The 21,219-nt window shown below is 38.1% G+C and overlaps 1 protein-coding gene across 1 annotated transcript in view; it reads right to left on the bottom strand.

The window, feature by feature from the left end:
- Asb12 (ankyrin repeat and SOCS box containing 12) overlaps nucleotides 1-17,546 on the bottom strand; it is a 110,391-nt gene extending 92,845 nt beyond the window's left edge. The window contains exon 1 of the mRNA XM_021153858.3: nucleotides 17,489-17,546. The gene's annotated coding sequence lies outside the window, so the exon portion shown is untranslated. The remainder of the gene's footprint in view (nucleotides 1-17,488) is intronic.
- Between the last annotated feature and the right edge of the window lie 3,673 nt (nucleotides 17,547-21,219).

Here is a 21,219-nt window from a genome sequence, read left to right as displayed (position 1 = left end):
GGACTCATCTATTCATTACCTGCTAATAAAAGTCAATTAGATCTATGTTTGGTGCAATTTTTTACTCCCCCTCCTCTCTGGAGTAAACTAAAACAGGAACTTCCCCTTTTCTAAAAATCATTGATTCTCACTTAGGAGTACAGGTAATTAACAGTAGACCCAAAAGCCTTAGATCCCTTCCTTTATGCTGCATCTGGCTCCTTTACTTTGTCGGGAGGCACAAAGACTGTTCTTAACCTCTTTTCCAGACACTCTAGATTCCCAGAATAGCAGAATCTCCCCACAGACTCTTAGACTTTGTCCCTCCATATGAAGGCAGTTATCATGATGGGAAGGCCATAAAGTGAAACAGAGGTAATCATCTCTACCCTGAACCAATATAGGACATCTTGAAGGACCAGACCTTGATCAGGACTGCTTAATTATGCATACTTCTTACTCTCTATTTAAATCCAAAGCTTCTCTGCTACACCCTGATGAAGGACTCAGGAACACTAGACCCCTTTTAAAATTCCTTTTCTCAATATCTACATATTTAATAAAAGACTTGTTGGGATCAGACAATCCTCTACTTTACTCCATATTGTAGGAAACATTTTTTTCAGGATTTGTATTGCTGTAAGATTCTATTTTACAAGCAACTTATGACTCCAATTTAAGGGAAGGGGAAGATGACTGTAGCCCCTGAGCAGACCCAGAAATGGCACCTCTGTCAGACATCACTCATCCAATTCAGAGTAACAAATGATCCATATGTGGATATACAAATGGAATCCAGCCTTTACCTTTATTGAGGTGAATTGAGACTGTAATAGCACATGGGTATATTAAAATCATAAAAGAAACCAGGTGAAAGAACTTAGCAAGCTTGATAGATCAAGGAAGTAGAATAACTCCCAGACCTGGACCTCATTAAGTAATCGGCATAACACTGTTATAGCATGGTCCAATATTAGCCTCCCATCTGATACTTCAGTGCCCGTTAAGGACTAAGGCCTCCCCAACTGTTTCTGAAGCTTTGGATCCAAAGGGTACTCTGATGTTGATACAGCCTACTCCATTGCCTACTCACTTACCTATTTGTCTTGCTCTAGACTGGCTCAGCCTTTCACCTACCAGCTAAACTCCATAGTTTCACTTTCAAACTGGACTAATGTCTCCAGTACCTCATAAATATATATACATATGTATATATGTTAAGTAATGATATACATCTCATCATACATATCAAAAATAATGATATATATAATAGTGCTATATGGGTGTATAATATGCATATAAAGAATATTTTATATGTATATAAATAAATAATACTTTTATTAGTGTTATTTAACTCACTCACATACACATATGTGGGTGGGTGAATTGCAGGTTCTTTTATCCTAGACTTAATTACTGTTATTAACTCATATCACAAAGCACACAAACATATATATATATATATATATATATATATATATATATATATGTATATATAGTGTACAATAGGTATAAACTAAAAATATAACCTGGGTGTAGTAGCATGTGCCCTTAAACCAAGCACTTGTGAGGTAGAGGCAGGCAAATTTCTGTGCATTCAAGACCAGGATAGTGTGAAAAATAAGCTTCAGGACAGTCAGGATAATGTAGAGAGACCATGTCTCAAAAAAACTAAAATCAAAATTAAGAAATAATTAAAATGATTTGCATTAACCAAAATATCTCAAGTAATATACAAGAAATTTTTTATTAGACTAATTGTTATGCATTTCTCTTTCAGGAATATTCTTGAATGCAAATAATGAGTTTAAGATTTTTATTAGGGCTGTGATACATACAAACTAACACATATGTTTGTTGAAGATCTTTATGTTAATTTTCTTTTCATGATAAAAATCATAGCATATATAATCTCAATAAACAGTAATACTCAAAATCTAGGTAAGCTTATACTGCATGTAATGGAAATGATGATATCACCAATAGCCACTTAAAATGACTTAAAATAATAATAACTAATATTTTTACAGCTTTAAGAGTAATTTTTATACATTTTTATTAGATATTTTCTTCATTTACATTTCAAATGCTATCCCCAAAGTCCCTATAACCCCCCCCCGCCCTGCTCCCCAACCCACCCACTCCTGCTTCCTGGCCCTGGCATTCCCCTGTACTGGGGCATATGATCTTTGCAAGACCAAGGGCCTCTCCTCCCATTGATGGCTGACTAGGCCATGCTCTGCTACATATGCAGCTGTGGGGTACTGGTTAGTTCATATTGTTGATCCTCTAGGATTGCCGACCCCTTTAGCTTACTTAACCCTTTGGTTACTTTCTCTAGCTCCTTCTTTAGGGGCCCTGTGTTCCATCCAATAGATGACTGTGAACATCCACTTCTGTATTTGCCAGGCACTGGCATAGCCTCACAAGCCCTTTGGTTACTTTCTCTAGCTCCTTCTTTAGGGGCCCTGTGTTCCATCCAATAGATGACTGTGAACATCCACTTCTGTATTTGCCAGGCACTGGCATAGCCTCACAAGAGAGAGCTATGTCAGGGTTCTGTCAGCTAAATCTTGCTGGCATATGCAATAGTGTCTGGATTTGGTGATTGTATATGGGATGCCCCAGGTGGGGCAGTCTCTGGATAGTCCTTTCTACTGTCTCAGCTCCAAACTTTGACTCTGTAACTGCTTCCATGGGTATTTTGTTCCCCATTCTAAGAAGGACCGAAGTATCCACATTTTGGTCTTCCTTCTTGAGTTTCCTGTGTTTTCTAAATTGTATCTTGGGTAGTCTAAGTTTCTGGGCTAATATCCACTTATCAGTGAATGCATATCATGTGTGTTCTTTTGTGATTAGGTTACCTCACTCAGGATGATATCAGCCAGATACATCCATTTGCCTAAGAACTTCATAAATTCATTGTTTTTAATTGCTGAGTAGTTTAAGAGTAATTTTAATTCATAATTGTGACACTGCACTACAAAACCTGCCCCCTCCTCTTTCAGAAAAAAAATAGTGGTGAAGAATTCTCAAGGTTTTTATCCTGTTCTATTTAAAAATTTAAAAAGAGGTCATTTAAAAACAAGCTGTTTTTTAAATGACCAAACAGGTGTAACAGTTAGGCATGTTTGCTGCCCTTGCAGAAGACCTGAGTCCCATTCCCAGAACCCACATGACAACTCACAACTATCCATAATGCCAGTTCAGGGGATCTATCACCTTCTTCTAGTCCCAGTGTCCACCAGGCACACACATGGTATGCATACATGCACACAGACAAAACACTGGGATACATAAAATAAAAATAAATAAATATAAACAAACAGACAAGTTTTGCGTGCCTTTTCAACTTACTTAAAGCCTTATCAATGATATGGTTGGTTAGCATATGTGTCCGTAAAATCAAGAGTTCAACTTAATTTATATTGAGAAATGTCTTTCAAATTATAAATTTGGATTGAAGATTGAAATAGCTTTGGCTTAGGAGACTAAGTCTTAATAGAGCTTAGGTTTATTTCAAAACCTCTCCTTAACAAGTTTTTATCTAAGTATTATACAACACCTAAAGTTTTAATTACACTTTTTTCTTCAATACTAATGATACTGAATTCTGTGTGTCCAGTAACTATACTTGGAGGCCAAAGCCAGAAAGAACATAGGGCATAAAAGGGCAACTGATATTTTGGTCCTTGTCTCCAGATCAACTTGGCCCCATGGAACAAAAGTTCTCTAAAACAGTCCTATAGCTCCAATAAATCACCTGTCTGATTGATCTTAGAGCCTGTGAAGACACCAGAGTTTGGATTATAACCAGTGTACAGTCTACAAAGAGCAGAGTAAACACAGAGGAATTGTTTTCAGTGGTTCCAGTGGGAATATGTAGCCAAAAATAAAATGATTGTTAATAATACTGAACAACAACAACAAAAAAACAAGCTGCAATTCAGTTAGCTACCATGGTCTCCTAAAGATGAAGTGCCCCCTGTTGTTAATATATTGTTTGAAAAATTAATAAGAATCTATAGATAGATAGATAGATAGATAGATAGATAGATAGATAGATAGATAGATAGATTAAACAGGCCTTTGTTAAAATTCAACATCTGAGGATAGTGATCAGGATGTAAAGAGAATAAATAAAAAAAGAAAGAGAAAAGTATAAAGAAACTAAGGAGTCTGATGGAGAAGGTACTGGTAAGCTAGCCCCAAGGGTATAAGAGCAAGAGAGATGGCCCAGATCAAGGGTTTTAAGTTGGCTCACCCCAAAATCTATCTCATCTATGAACTCCTGGAGTGTGAGAAAGGGCCAGTCCTGCAGATCCAAAGCTTCAGGATATCCGTGACACAAGGCAATAATTGCTTAACTGATAGCAGTCTCTGTGGCCATCCAGAAGCCAGAAACCTCAAACCAGACCAATGTCCCATTGCAGTGAACATTTGCAAATAAAGATGTGTGGACAAAAGGGTATAGTGTGTGACATATTATGACACACTAAAACTTCCATGATGAGATGTTTTCTATGGTTTGTTTTGTTTTGCTTTTATTTTCATTTTCTTTTAAAATTTTCTTTTGAGGGGGAGAATGCAAGAGTAGAGGGCAGATAGGAAGAGATGGGGGAGATAAGTGGAACTGGGGTGCATGATATGAAACTTACAGTCAATAAAAGTTTTTCTTTTAAATTTAAAAGAAAAAATGTGTAGAGCCAGGCATGGTAGCTTACACTTTCAATGGTAGCACCTGGGAGGCAGAGGTAGGCAGACCTCTGAATTCCAGGCTAGGCTGGTTTACATAGCAAGTTAAAAACTAGCTGGGGCTACATAATGGAACTCTGTATATATCTCAACAAATCCAAAGCTATATACGACAGACGTATAATCAGTGTTGTGTTAGATTGAAGAACTAAATGTGAAAGCACTCCTTCAAAAACCTGGAACACGAGTGCCCATTCCACTCTTAATCAACATAGTGCTCAATGTTTAGCTAAAACACAAGAAAGGAAGTAAATGGAATAGAGATGAGAAATAAATAAGTTGGTTTAGCCCTACTCACATGTGATATGCATATATATATAATAATTTCATGCATGTATACAATGCATTGTGACTACATTCACCCCATTCACCATTTTTAATCCCCCTAATAATCCTGCTGGCCCACTTCTCCCAAACTTTCCTCCCACCTTTCTCATGTCTGCTTTTAGAACCAATTTTCTGCAGGTAATCACAGATGCTGTGTATTTGTGACTACAAAAACCATGACATATCCAATAGACAACTATTCATAGTGTTTCTCCCATTCTTTGTCTACTACTATCTTTCCTCTCCCTCTTCCACAATATTCCCTAGGCCTTGCGAGAGGTGATATATATGTTCTCTTTAAGGCTGAGTACTCAATAGTCATTTACTCTCATCATTTTGATCAGTCATGTGTCTCTGTGTTATTCACTGTCCACTGCAAAATAAGCATCTCTGACCTAGGCTGATAGGAGCACTCATTTGGATTACAAAGCCAAATACTTAGAAGGTATTCTGGATACATGTCCCTTTGTTTAAAAAGCAGTAATAGATTCTACCCTAAAGCCTCTGAACTCCCAGTCATGGACTTTTTAAACCAGGTTTACTATACCAGCTTTTCTAATATGAAAGACATTAACTCCAAAGCATTTATGTCACTATTTCATTAGTAAGAATATCAGTATGGTTCATAGCTGGATAGGATTGTTGATTGCTTTTCTGGCAATAAGAATACTAACAAACAGGGATGAGGCATCTATCTCAGTTAGAGCTTGATTTCCTTGTATCTTCCTTGGCCAATAGTAACTCATACAGATGTAGCCCATGCCTGACACTGATATTTTCATTTAAAAATCTATAGCTTGAAACTAATTTTTTAAACTTTTATAATAAGCTTAGCCTTGAATTCCTGGTCCTTCTGTCTCCATCTCCCATGTGTTTAGATTATAGTCATGTGCCACCACATCTGCTTTTATGTTAGTGCTGGGTCAAACTCAAAGCTTTGTGAAGGATAAATAAGTATTCTTCCAAGTGAACTACACCCCTTTAATCTCTCTTGCTGGAATATAGACAAACCCTTCTTATACTCCTTTAATTCCAAACAATGTAGGTAAGGTTAGTTTGTAGAAGGAAGCAGCCACAATTAAAAGTGATATCTAATTGAGGGATAGACAAAGTGGTCAGTCAGAGAAAGATTTGACAGATTGACAGAATGAGTCAAGGATAAGATAGGCCCAACTCTCAGAACAGTACAGGAAAGAGAAACTAAGGACATTGCTGAGAGAGAGAGAGAGAGAAAGAGAGAGAGAGAGAGAGAGAGAGAGAGAGAGAGAGAGAGAGAGAACAGTTGAGTTCAGTCAGTTGAGTGTAGTTGAGTTCCTGAGCAGAGGAAGTTGAAGCCAGAGACTATTAGAGGGGGTGAGAAGAGGCAGTTTTCCTGGAACTGTTTTACAAAGACAGGTTGTAGGTGAAGACAGAAAGCCAGAGAATGAGGAGCCAAAAGATAAGAATAGATTGTCAGAGATAGTTCAAGACCAAGTAGAGCAATTCAGTGAGAACCTGAGAATCAGTCATCAGTCAGTTTGAATCAGTCATCTTGGAGAGTAGATTTGAGCCAAAACAACTGAGTTGAACCAGCCAACCAGAGTTTAGGGGGAAAAAAAAAACTAAAAGGGGTGAGTTTATTCAGCAGTAAGCCTCCAAGACAGAAATTACACCTGATGAATAAAAGTTACTTTTACACTAGAGAGATGTCTCAACACTTAAGAAAATTTGTTGCTCTTAAAAAGGACCTGAGTTCAATTGCCAGCATTCATTTACATGGTGGTTTACAACCATCTGTTACTCCAGTTCCAGGGTATCCAACACCCTCTTTGGGCCCTGTGGGCCTCAATCACAAATGTGATGCCATGCATACATGCAGGCAAAACATTCACAGATAAAATAGAATAGAAGAATCTTAAAAAGTTTTAAAAAGATCTTTCTGAAAGGACTCCAATAGAATAGGAAATAATCACAAGAATTGTTAAAAAGGTATTATATTACATTGAAATGGTTCTTCCCAACAATGGAAATAGTAAAGATTGAAAAGACAGCCTACAAAATGGAAGCAAATGTTTGCCAGTTATACTTCTTATAGTATGTTAATGTTTAGAATAATATATATATTCAAAAATTAAGCAACAAAACATATTTTTCTAGTCAATAAATGGACTAATGAAATGAACAGACAGTTTTCAAAAAGGAAACACAAATGATAATTGTGCAAAAGAGTACAAAGAAATGTTCCTAGTCATCAATAAAATGCATATTCAAACTGCTTTGAGATCACATATCACTTGAGTTAAACATCCTACTATCGAAAAAACCGGTCTGAGTAGGGCCACAGGCCTCTTCCAGCCGGACCAGCACCGGGGTAGCTAGAGCGCAGGGTAGGCTGACACCCGCCAGCTACTCATGACCCCCGCCACAGGATTTTGAGACTGCTGTTGAGTGGAACACAGCTTCTGCTCCAGTCCAATCACACGGGACCTGAGACTGCTTTGGTTGGGGAGGCAGAAATCCGGCCTGAGTAGGGCCACAAGCCTCTTCCAGTCAGAAAAGCACCGGGATAGCTAGGGCACAGGGTCGGCTGACACTCGCCAGCTACCCACAACACCCACCACAGGATCTTAAGACTTCTGGTGAGTGGAACACAGCTTCTGCTCCAACCCAATTGTGCACAGGACCTGAGACTGCATTAGTTAGGGAAGCAGAAAACTGGCCTGAGTAGGACCACAGGCCTCTTCCGGCTGGACGAGCACCGGGGTACCGCCAGCTACCCACGACCCCCGCCACAGGATTTTGAGACTGCTGGTGAGTGGAACACAGCTTCTGCTCCAATCTTTAAACAGTGACAACCACAACAACTAACCCCAGAGATTACCAGATGGCGAAAGGTAAACATAATAATCTTACTAACAGAAACCAAGACCACTCACCATCATCAGAACCCAGCACTCCCACTTCACCCAGTCCAGGGCACCACAACACACCGGAAAAGCTAGACACGGATCTAAAAGCATATCTCCTGATGATGGTAGAGGACTTCAAGAAGGACTTTAATAACACACTTAAAGAAATACAAAGGAACACTGGTAAACAGGTAGAAGACATTAAAGAGGAAGCACAAAAATCCCTTAAAGAATTGCAGGAGAACACTGCTAAAGAGTTACAAATCCTTAAAGAAAAACAGGATAACATAATCAAACAGGTAGAAGTCCTTAATGAAAAATAGGAAAACACATCCAAACATATGATGGAAATGAACAAAACCATAGTAGACCTAAAAAGGGAAGTAGACACAATAAAGAAAACCCAAAATGAGGCAACACTGGAGATAGAAACCCTAGGAGAAATCTGGAACCATAGATACCAGCATCAGCAACAGAATACAAGAGATGGAAGAGAGAATCTCAGGTGCAGAAGATTCCATAGAGAACATTGGCACAACAATCAAGGAAAATGTAAAATGCAAAAAGATCCTAACTCAAAACATCCAAGAAATACAGGACACAATGAGAAGACCAAACCTACGGATAATAGGAGTGGATGAGAATGAAGATTTTCAACTCAAAGGACCAGCAAACATCTTCAACAAAATTATAGAAGAAAACTTCCCAAATCTAAAGAAAGAGATGCCCATGAACATACAAGAAGCCTACAGAACTCCAAATAGACTGGACCAGAAAAGAAATACCTCCCGACACATAATAATCAGAACAACAAATGCTCTAAATAAAGATAGAATGCTAAAAGCAGTAAGAGAAAAAGGCCAAGTAACATATAAAGGCAAGCCTATCAGAATTACACCAGATTTTGCACCAGAGACTATGAAAGCCAGAAGATCCTGGACGGATGTTATACAGACACTAAAAGAACACAAATTCCAGCCCAGGCTACTATACCCAGCCAAACTCTCAATTAACATAGATGGAGAAACCAAAGTATTCCACGACAAAACCAAATTCACACATTATCGCTCCACGAATCCAGCCCTTCAAAGGATAATAACAGAAAAAAAAACAATACAAGGACAGAAACCATGCCCTAGAAACAACAAGAAGGTAATCCCTCAACAAACCTAAAAGAAGACAGCCACAAGAATAGAATACCAACTTTAAAAACAAAAATAACAGGAAACAACAATCACTTTTCCTTAATATCTCTTAATATCAATGGACTCAACTCCCTGATAAAAAGACATAGACTAACAAACTGGCTACACAAACAAGACCCAACATTTTGCTGCTTACAGGAAACTCATCTCAGAGAAAAAGATAGACACTACCTCAGAATGAAAGGCTGGAAAACAATTTTCCAAGCAAATGGTATGAAGAAACAAGCTGGAGTAGCCATTCTAATATCTGATAAGATTGACTTCCAACCCAAAGTCATTAAAAAAGACAGGGAGGGACACTTCATACTCATCAAAGGTAAAATCCTCCAAGAGGAACTATCAATCCTGAATATCTATGCTCCAAATACAAAGGCAGCCACATTCATTAAAGAAACTTTGGTAAATCTCAAAGCACACATTGCACCTCATACAATAATATTGGGAGACTTCAACACACCACTTTCACCAATGGACAGATCATGGAAACAGAAACTAAACAGGGACACAAAGAAACTAAGAGAAATTATGAATCAAATGGATCTGGCAGATATCTACAAAACATTCTATCCTAAAACAAAAGGATATACCTTCTTCTCAGCACCTCATGGTACCTTCTCCAAAATTGACCACATAATTGGTCACAAAACAGGCCTCAACAGATACAAAAATGTTGAAATTGTCCCATGCATCCTATCAGATCACCATGGACTAAGGCTGATCTTCAATAACAAAATAAATAATAGAAAGCCAACCCTCACGTGGAAACTGAACAACACTCTTCTCAATGATACCTTGGTCAAGGAAGGAATAAAGAAAGAAATTAAGGACTTTTTAGAGTTCAATGAAAATGAAGCCACAACATACCCAAACTTATGGGACGCAATGAAAGCATTTCTAAGAGGAAAACTCATAGCTCTGAGTGCCTCCAAAAGGAAACTAGAGAGAGCACACATTAGCAGCTTGACAACACACCTAAAAGCACTAGAACAAAAGGAAGCAAATTCACCCAAGAGGAGTAGACGGCAGGAAATAATCAAACTCAGGGGCGAAATCAACCAAGTGGAAACAAGAAGAACTATTCAAAGAATCAACCAATCAAGGAGCTGGTTCTTTGAGAAAATCAACAAGATAGATAAACCCTTAGCCAGACTCACTAGAGGGCACAGGGAAAGCATCCTAATTAACAAAATCAGAAATGAAAAAGGAGACATAACAACAGATCCTGAAGACATCCAAAACACCATCAGATCCTTCTACCAAAGGCTATACTCAACAAAACTGGAGATCCTGGATGAAATGGAGAAGTTCCTAGGCAGATACCAGGTACCAAAGTTGAATCAAGATCAGGTTAATGATCTAAACAGCCCTATATCCCCCAAAGAAATAGAAGCAGTCATTAATAGTCTCCCAACTAAAAAAAGCCCAGGACCAGATGGGTTTAGTGCAGAGTTCTATCAGACCTTCAAAGAAGATCTAATACCAGTTCTTCACAAACTATTCCACAAAATAGAAACAGAAGGTACTCTACCCAACTCATTCTATGAAGCCACAATTACTCTGATACCTAAACCACAAAAAGATCCAACAAGGATAGAAAACTTCAGACCAATATCCCTTATGAATATTGATGCAAAAATCCTCAATAAAGTTCTTGCTAACCGAATCCAAGAACACATCAAAACAATCATCCATCCTGACCAAGTAGGTTTCATCCCAGGGATGCAGGGATGGTTCAATATACGGAAATCCATCAACGTAATCCAGTATATAAACAAACTCAAAGACAAAAACCACATGGTCATCTCCTTAGATGCGGAAAAAGCATTTGACAAGATCCAACACCCATTCATGATAAAAGTCTTGGAAAGATCAGAAATTCAAGGCCCATACCTAAACATGATAAAAGCAATCTACAGCAAACCAGTAGCCAACATCAAAGTAAATGGTGAGAAGCTTGAAGCAATCCCTCTAAAATCAGGGACTAGACAAGGCTGTCCACTTTCTCCATACCTATTCAACATTGTACTTGAAGTCCTAGCCAGAGCAATTCGACAACAAAAGGAGATCAAAGGGATACAAATTGGAAAAGATGAAGTCAAAATATCACTTTTTGCAGATGATATGATAGTATATATAAGTGACCCTAAAAATTCCACCAGAGAACTCCTAAGCCTGATAAACAGCTTCGGTGAAGTAGCTGGATATAAAATTAACTCAAACAAATCAATGGCCTTTCTCTACACAAAGAATAAACAGGCTGAGAAAGAAATTAGGGAAACAACACCCTTCTCAATAGTCACAAATAATATAAAATATCTTGGCGTGACTCTAACTAAGGAAGTGAAAGATCTGTATAATAAAAACTTCAAGTCTCTGAAGAAAGAAATTATAGAAGATCTCAGAAGATGGAAAGATCTCCCATGCTCATGGATTGGCAGGATCAACATTGTAAAAATGGCTATCTTGCCAAAAGCAATCTACAGATTCAATGCAATCCCCATCAAAATTCCAACTCAATTCTTCAACGAATTAGAAAGTGCAATCTGCAAATTCATCTGGAATAACAAAAAACCTAGGATAGCAAAAACTCTTCTCAAGGATAAAAGAACCTCTGGTGGAATCACCATGCCGGACCTAAAGCTTTACTAGAGAGCAATTGTGATAAAAACTGCATGGTACTGGTATAGTCACAGACAAATAGACCAATGGAATAGAATTGAAGACCCAGAAATGAACCCACACAGCTATGGTCACTTGATCTTCGACAAGGGAGCTAAAAACATCCAGTGGAAGAAAGACAGCATTTTCAACAAATGGTGCTGGCACAACTGGTTGTTAACATGTAGAAGAATGCGAATCGATCCATTCCTATCTCCTTGTACTAAGGTCAAGTCTAAGTGGATCAAGGAACTTCACATAAAACCGGAGACACTGAAACTTATAGAGGAGAAAGTGGGGAAAAGCCTTGAAGATATGGGCACAGGGAAAAAATTCTTGAATAGAACAGTAATGGCTTGTGCTGTAAGATCGAGAATTGACAAGTGGGACCTCGTGAAACTGCAAAGCTTCTGCAAGGCTAAAGACACCATCAATAAGACAAAAAAAAAAAAAACACCAACAGATTGGGAAAGGATCTTCACCTATCCTAAATCAGATAAGGGACTAATATCCAATATATATAAAGAACTGAAGAAGGTGGACTCCAGAAAGTCAAATAACCCCATCAAAAAATGTGGCTCAGAACTGAACAAAGAATTCTCACCTGAGGAATACCGAATGGCAGAGAAGCACCTGAAAAAATGTTCAACATCCTTAATCATCAGGGAAATGCAAATCAAAACAACCCTGAGATTCCACCTCACACCAGTCAGAATGGCTAAGATCAAAAATTCAGGTGACAGCAGATGCTGGCGAGGATGTGGAGAAAGAGGAACACTCCTCCATTGTTGGTGGGATTGCAAGCTGGTACAACCACTCTGGAAATCAGTCTGGCAGTTCCTCAGAAAATTGGACATAGTACTACCGGAGGATCCAGCAATACCTCTCCTGGGCATATATCCAGAAGATGTCCCAACCGGTAAGAAGGACACATGCTCCACTATGTTCATAGCAGCCCTATTTATAATAGCCAGAAGCTGGAAAGAACCCAGATGTCCCTCAACAGAGGAATGGATACAGAAATTATGGTACATTTACACAATGGAGTACTACTCAGCTATTAAAAACAATGAATTTATGAAATTCCTAGCCAAATGGATGGACCTGGAGGGCATCATCTGGAGTGAAGTAACACAATCACAAAAGAACTCACACAATATGTATTCACTGATAAGTGGATATTAGCCCAAAACTTAGGATACCCAAGATATAAGATACAATATACTAAACACATGAAACTCAAGAAGAATGAAGACCAAAGTGTGGACACTGTGCACCTTCTTAGAATTGGGAACAAAACACCCAGGGAAGGAGTTACAGAGACAAAGTTCGTAGCTGTGATGAAAGGATGGACCATTTAGAGACTGCCGTATCCAGGGATCCATCCCATAAGCAGCTTCTAAACGCTGACACCATTACATACACTAGCAAGATTTTGCTGAAAGGACCCAAATATAGCTGTCTCTTGTGAGACGATGCTGGGGCCTAGCAAACACAGGAGTGGATGTTCACAGTCAGCTATTGGATGTATCACAGGGCTCCCAATGGAGAAGCTAGAGAAAGTACCCAAGGAGCTAAAGGGATCTGCAACCCTATTGTTGGAACAACATGATATACTAACCAGAACCCCGGAGCTCTTGTCTCTAGCTGCATATGTATCGAAAGATGACCTAGTCGGCCATCACTGGAAAGAGAGGCCCATTGGACTTGCAAACTTTATATGCCCCAATATAGGGGAATGCCAGGGCCAAAAGAATGGGAATGGGTGGGTAGGGAAGTGGGGGGCGCTATGGTGGACTTTTGGGATAGCATTGGAAATGTAATTGAGGAAAATATGTAATAAAAATATTAAAAATTTAAAAAATGAAAGAATTTCATAATAGCAGATCTTAATGCCATATTCTATTCCCATCTTCTGTACCATGAGTAATTTCTGCCTTTCAAACATAATAAAACTCATGTACTCAAGTAAAATGTACTAGAAATCTCCCATACCTCTTCTGAGGTGCTTTGTAATTCAATTTCCTTAAATAAGGACACCATCCAGGAGATATTTGATTAGTTATCAAGAGACAACAAGAACTCCAAGCAACGTTGAGTTCAAGTCACCTTTACATAATTACCAATGAGTGTAAGTAAATCATGTATAAAGACATTAAATATTTGACTAAAAAAAAAAAACATCCTACTATCAAGAAAATAAACAACAAATGCTAATTAATATGTGAAAGAGGAGGAACCCCCATTCACTGCTGGTATATGTATAAATAAAGTTCAGAAGCTAAGAACATCAGGATGAAGGGTCCTCAAAACTCATAAAAAATATGTTAACATGTTTTCTTTCATGTGTGGATCCACATTCATTTTGTTTGTTTGTTTGTCTTTTTTTATCCTTTCATATATTATATTCCAACCACAGTTTCACCTCCCTTTTCTCCTAACAATCCTTTCCTAAAAACTGCCCCTCTCTCCCCACATACTCTTTCTCCTTTTCCTTTCAGAAAAGGCAGGCATCCCACGGATATCAACCAAACATGGCATATTAAGTTGTAATCAGATTAGACATGGAACAATTTTCTTCTTCTCCTCCTCCTCCTCCTCCTTCTCCTCCTCCTCCTTCTTCTTCTCCTTTTTCTCCTCCTCCTCCTTTTCCTCCTCTTTCTCCTCCTCTTCCTCTTCATTTTCCTCTTCTCACTCTTCCTCTTCTCTCTCTCTCTCTTCCTCTCCCTCTTCTTGAGGTTCTTGAGGGGGATCTGCTGTCTTGTATGTCCTGACACTAACACCCAAAAGGAGACTAGAAATCCTCAAGGAGTTACTTAGCACCAGACTCCCATCCCAGGAATAGTCAGGGACAGAATGATCCTAATCATCAGGCCAAGCATGGCAAGCTGGAGTAGGGGTAGAACAAATTGAAGTTCTTTAATGAAAAGGAGAAAACCAATTTGTTAAACGCATGAAACTCAAGAAGAACGAAGACCAAAGTGTGGACACTGTGCCCCTTCTTGGAATTGGGAACAAAACACCCATGGAAAGAGTTACAGAGATAAAGTTTGGAGCTGTGAAGAAAGGATGTACCATCTAAAGACTGCCATATCCAGGGATCCATCCCATAATCAGCTTCCAAACGCTGACACCATTGCATACACTAGCAAGATTTTGCTGAAAGGTCCCAGATATAGCTGTCTCTTGTGAGACAATGCCGGGGCCTAGCAAACACAGAAGTGGATGCTCACAGTCAGCTATTGGATGGATCACAGGGCCCCCAATGGAGGAGCTAGAGAAAGTACCCAAGGAGCTAAAGGGAACTGCAACCCCATAGGTGGATCATTATTATGAACTAACCAGTACCCCAGAGCTCTTGTCTCTAGCTGCATTTGTATCAAAAGATGGCCTAGTCGGCCATCACTGGAAAGAGAGGCCCATTGGACTTGCCAACTTTATATGCCCCAGTACAGGGGAATGCCAGGGCCAAGGGGTGGGGGTGGGTGGGTGGGGGACTGGGGGGGGAAGTGTATTGGGGGCTTTTTGGATAGCATTGGAAATGTAATTGAGGAAATTACCTAATTAAAAAAAAAGAAAAAAAAAAGAAAAGGAGAAAACCACACTGTGGAGGGAAAATAAATAGAGGAGATCCAGGTTCTTTCCATAAAGCTTTCATTTTACACTCCTCATACTCATCTGGAACTAAATGTTCTTTGCTTTTAAGCTCTAATCATGTCTCTTTTGCCAGTCTCATTTCTGTTTTGACTTCCTTCTTTGACTTACTGGTTTGTATCTCTTATCATTTAATTAAGGCAACTAAAAGGTTAGATGTTATGACTAAGTTAGCTTTGCACTCCTCAATAGGGATGTTTCCATAAACAATGACAACTCATAACTAATTCATTTAATGCTTAAAATAACTTTACAAGATAGGAACTATGACAATAATCATAAAAAAACTACAGCATAGAGAGGTTAAATATACCCAAGATCACAAAGCTATTTAATAATCAGAGATGAGGCATAAATTCAGCCAGGTGTCAAAGTATGCACAGTTGATCTCAGTAAATTTTCTTTGAAGTCAATAACTGATAACAGAATAAATCTTACTTAATAAGGTTCCATTCCAATAAAGGTAATTAAGAACTTGGTACTAAATGACACTAAGTAATGACAATAGAGAAAACATAAAGAGTAAGCTGATTCCAACAAGAGAGTTAATAAAATTTATGACAGACAGGAAATACTACAGAAATAGTCATTGAACCCTAAATTTTAAATTCAAGGGCAGGTCTTTTCTTACACATAGGCAATAGGAATGTATGTAAATTAATCCTATCTAGCAGAACAATGGCCATTATCCAAAAACTCTATTTGAATACATATTACTCCAAAATGCAAACATATTCATCACAAGAAAATTATATTGGTAATCCTAAAATCTAAAACTTCCTCATCAACAGTGGCATGCTAACAAAACCAAATCACATAGAGCAATGAGTATTATCTGTAACTACAAGAAAGAAGAGGACAAATCTTTCAAACAATAGAGTGTACGCTGTGCGAATCCATTCTGATGTTCTTAAAAAGCCAGACATGGTGGCACATGCCTTTAGTCCTATCACTCAGGAGACAGGGGCAAGAGAATCTCTGATGTCAAGGCCAGCCTGGTCTACAGAGCTAGTTCCTGGACAGCTAGGGCTATAACAGAGAAACCCTGTCTTTAAAAAACACAAGGAGTGGCTGAGTAAAACTGATATATTCCTAGATATCAGGAAAGGGTTTTATCCATGGGTTGGGGGTTGAGTAGAAGAAGAAATATCTTTCTTCATACTAAATGTGTGGGTATGTCCAGTTTAAAAGGCTATATAAATTAATAATCTATGAACATATGTCATTATGCCAATAAGTTTTCTTGAACAGAAATCTTATCTTTATATCACTCTAAAACTGAATACTCCTATATTAAACAAGCCATTTTAGTACTATAGCCCTCTGCTTGCTTCTTAGAGTAATATAATGATAATACTAATACTACTACTACTAATAATAATATATTTCATGGACTTTTTAAAGGAGTGATGACCAAATTCATGAAAACTACTGAGCACTGAGCCTGCTACATACTTAAACACTCAGTATGTCTCAAGCACTATTATTTTTCTGGATCAGTTATTCTTTCTTGTACTTACCAGCCAGTTTATAGCTTTAATCCACCTCCACCTATGCACCCAGATAATATTAATATTTTAACATTCAAAAAACAGGGCAGTTCCACTGCCTTCTCTTTGCCTGGACAAAATAAGGAAAAGTAAAATGTGTATTCAAACAAGCTGAGTTTGAGCTGGGTACATACAGTGGCTCAAGTATACATAGATTGGGAGAAGTATGGCTACAGCAGAACTGAAGGATCTTTGCTATTTAATGATGCTAATATTCCTTATGCCATGCCAGGAAACCTAGTATAAATAACATTAATTGGTAATAAGGGCATCAGTCAGCCTCAATTAAATGCTGTCCTTTATAAGTGTTACCTTGGTCATGGTGTTTCTTTACAGCAATAAAAATCCCTAAGACAGGCATCTTTATTAAAGGCAGTCCAACTTAAGAAGCTAAGGTAAAGATGATAAGAGGTACCAGCTTACAGTGTGTAAGGCGTCAGACTGAACCAGTAGGAAAGCACGAAACACTCACCGAGTATGTAACAGACAAGGACTCAAACTGCCTTTTCCTGCTCCACTGCTGCTGTTTCCAAGTGAGCCCTGAAGAGCAGAGAAGTTTGGCTGAAAGGTGCTGTAGTTTCAGAAAGCAAACACAGATGCCGGTGCTGTACAGGGGTGTTAAAGAGCACTCTGAGAAGTATAGGGGAGTGAGGCAGAGATCAAAGCTGAACACTGGCAGAAAGCCCTTGACTCCAGGTCCAAGTTAACTCTTTAACTTACCTCAGGCATCATGGAATGGTTCATGACTAAGGATGCTGCCAGCAATAGCCCGCTGTAGCTTCTCTGATCCAGTGCTTCTTAGTGTTGCCCTTGATCAAAGTCTCATCTTGTGATACTAACAAAGGCTCTTATCATGACACTTCTATACTTATGCTGGAATCTTAATTTCTGGCAGGTGCCTTTTTTATTCTGCTCCTAATTGTTCTGGTTCTGGATCAAGATTTGGCACAGCTCTTAAGACTCCAGATTCTAAGTCTGGAGATATACCTCGTTTATTATAGAGACTGCAAAGTACGATGCATACACAAGGCCCTGGTTTTCCTGGTTTCTTTCTCCATTCTGCATAAAACCAATCGTGGTGGTAAATGCCTGTCATCCCAACTCTTGGAAGGTGAAAGCAAAAAACCAACAGTTCATATCATTCTTGACTACAGAGCAGGTTTCTGACCATGTTTCAAACAACAACAACAACAACAAAATGGACCACAGATTTGAATAGTGCAGCCCCTTTTGCATTTCTGCTGATATTAATTATAAGGTCATGATAGAAGATGATAGGCTATCGATGCTAGGATCTGACCTTCTAAAGAGCTCTTCTGTGATGAAACCTTGGGCTAGTCAATACTGAATAATTTTTGAAGCTGTGTTCTCTCTATTCCCTACCTTCATATGCCTACTGCCATCTCTCTAGTTAAAACCTGAACTACAAAGAGTCTTATGAAAGAAGAAGCCCACAGGCTGCACTGTTCAAATGCCAAAAGAAAAAAAATCTGCTTACCATCTTTACACCAGGACTTTACCATCCTGATCATTTTAATCACTTGATCTTTTATATCCATTCAATACTAGTTGCTTAATACACTTTTGCCTCAGTACTTATTTTGTTTTCAATATTTGACATGGTTGTGTGATATTCTCATTCAACATTCTTTCTTCCCTTGGCTTTTGTTATAAAGCAGACTCACGATGCCCTCAACTGGTCTCTTTCGCTGCCCAGCTCTTTTACAAATTCAACTTTTATTCTTTGATAGAGGTTCCACAATTATATCTCAAACCATATTAACTCAAACTAAGAGTTCCATTCTATATGCTTGGTAGCACATTAAAGGCCAGAGAGCTCTCATCAAACATGGGTTCCCCTTCACACCTCCCGGTTAGTTTCTTCATTCTCCTACCTGAGCCATCTGCTGTTTCTCAAGTTTTCCAACCGTCCCATTTCTAGTTCCTCAATGAAAACATTACCTTGCAGTTGTTTGAGATAGTGAAAAAGGTTTGTGAAGACTGTTTTCTCTGTTTTCAAGACAGCCTTGTGCTTGTGTTCATATGTGAATGGGCATACATGTGTAAAGGTCAAAAATTAATCTCAGATGTCACTCATGTTATGTTTTTAGTCAGAGAGAGGAGCACATCAGGATCCTGTTTGTTTCTGTTTCCTCAGAACTGGGATTATAATTGAACAGAACCATCTCTGACTTCTTTGCACACGGGTCCTTAGGTTTGTTTTATAAACACTTTATCAACTGAGCTATCTCCCCAGGTTCCCTTTTTGATGTTTTTGTTTGTTTTTGGATTTTAGTATTTGAGACATGGTCTCATGTGAGTAAGGTCATATTGAATGTTTAGGACTCATGTAGAATTAGAGGATAGAAAGAAAAAGGGCCTAACTAGATCCTATTAGCTGAGTCCCTTTACTTCTTAAAGGCTTTGTCTCTGAATAGTTTTGCTATTGATATTGCTTGTTTTACTCAGGGTCAAACTATATAACCTGTTTGGGTCTGAAATGCACTATTTTCTTGACTCGCAAGTACTGATATTATAAGCATGCAATATCACAGTTAACCTTCAATATTTTCAAATTGGAGATTAAGGTTCAGCATACTTTCAGAAGTTACACACGTATTAAACCATATCACAATTGTTCAGACCCAAATCCTTGGAGGTATTATCTTTCTCTTATTTCATTTGTAGCACAGATGATTTAATGAACACTTCCTTTGCAATGGACTCCAAATCTAATCATTTTTCAACTTGCATCCTGGCCTAGACATTTTGGCTGTGTTGTTGTCACAGCATGTTAGTTGGTCTTTATGTTTTGGTCCTAGTCCCCGTAGAGTCTTTTTTCTACACAGAATCATTTAGACTCTGTAATCTAAAATGATGTTAGTATTCTGAATAAGACCTTATAATGGCTCCCTGTTTCTAAACACAAGCTAAATGTTTAATCATAACCCATGAAGATATAGATAGTAGTTTAACCAAGTACCTTCAGAAACATCTTCCATTACTCTTTTCTTTTTCTTTGCTCAAGTCATATTGGGTTCCTTGCCATTTCTCCTAAGGCTTTTACATTTGCTACTTCCTCCTGACTAGGTTGTTTTTTTCCTCTGAAATGCATGTATTTATTCACTTATCTATCTAAGATTATTGACTAAAAGGCTTTGTATCAGAGAATCCTTATCTAAGTACCTTATAATAAATAAAGCTCTAACATTCTCTACTTCCCTCATTTTTGTCAAGATTGTCAATGTCATTTGATAAAATATAAATGTATCTATCATCTGTTATTTATTTTTTTCTTTCTGTTAAGTCATATTCATGAAGACAGAATCTAAATTCTGAAAGAAGCCTAGTTTACAGTAGTTAGTATGCAGTAATTAATAAGTACATATTAAATGAATGAATATTCAGAACTACCACAGATTTTTAACACTATTAGTATTAGTGGTTCCTTATAGTGGTTCTCTTTAAGACATATTAGAGAAGAATGTCTTAACAACAAATATAGGGGTGTCAGAATTCAGAAAGCAACTTTCACAAGAGTAAGAAATCCAGGCAATGTATGAGAAAACAGAAAAAAATGTTAGGTTCCTAAAATATTTTCAGTAAATAATATCTTTTCTGTCATTTGGAAAGTCAGTTACATTATTCCTGAAGTCTGTTTATTTGATTCACTACCCCAGTATTTAAGAAGGTACTTGGCAAATTCTACATGCTCAATACCCCGTTGAACAAGTGATGATAGAAAATCACTCTAAATTTAAAGTTGATGTAGACTAGAGGGTAAAATAAAGGCTAGAAAAACTGAAAAGCTAAAAGGATGATGTCATCCCATAAGAAGATGTGAAGTGCTAAGCAAGTAAACTCTTTTGCTTTCTACCTAGTGCTCAGGTCTCTAAAAGATGATATTACCTGTTAAACACCATTTACTATAGTAAGTTTCACCTGTCTTGCTTTATACTCAAGCTTACAACTCAGTTATTACGTGTTTCTACTCTACTTACCTGTTGGAAGCTATGTTCTTCCCATAGTAATCGGGGAAGTAGATTTACTTCCCTTGTCTTACTGACCATAAGGACAGCCCCAGAATGTCACCACCAGAGCGTTCTGATGATGTAATGAATTATGACTACTATGCAAGTCATAAAGCCACAGTGAAGTAACTCCTGCTTCAAAATTATTAACAGTCAGCTTGGGGCACAGCTT

The sequence above is a fragment of the Mus caroli genome, unplaced genomic scaffold (genome assembly GCF_978045245.1).
Source record: "Mus caroli unplaced genomic scaffold, Mus_caroli_1 scaffold_5, whole genome shotgun sequence".
In the NCBI taxonomy this organism is placed as follows: domain Eukaryota; kingdom Metazoa; phylum Chordata; class Mammalia; order Rodentia; family Muridae; genus Mus; species Mus caroli.
Note: the sequence above shows the minus strand (reverse complement) of the source record. Positions and strands in the feature narration are given on the sequence as shown.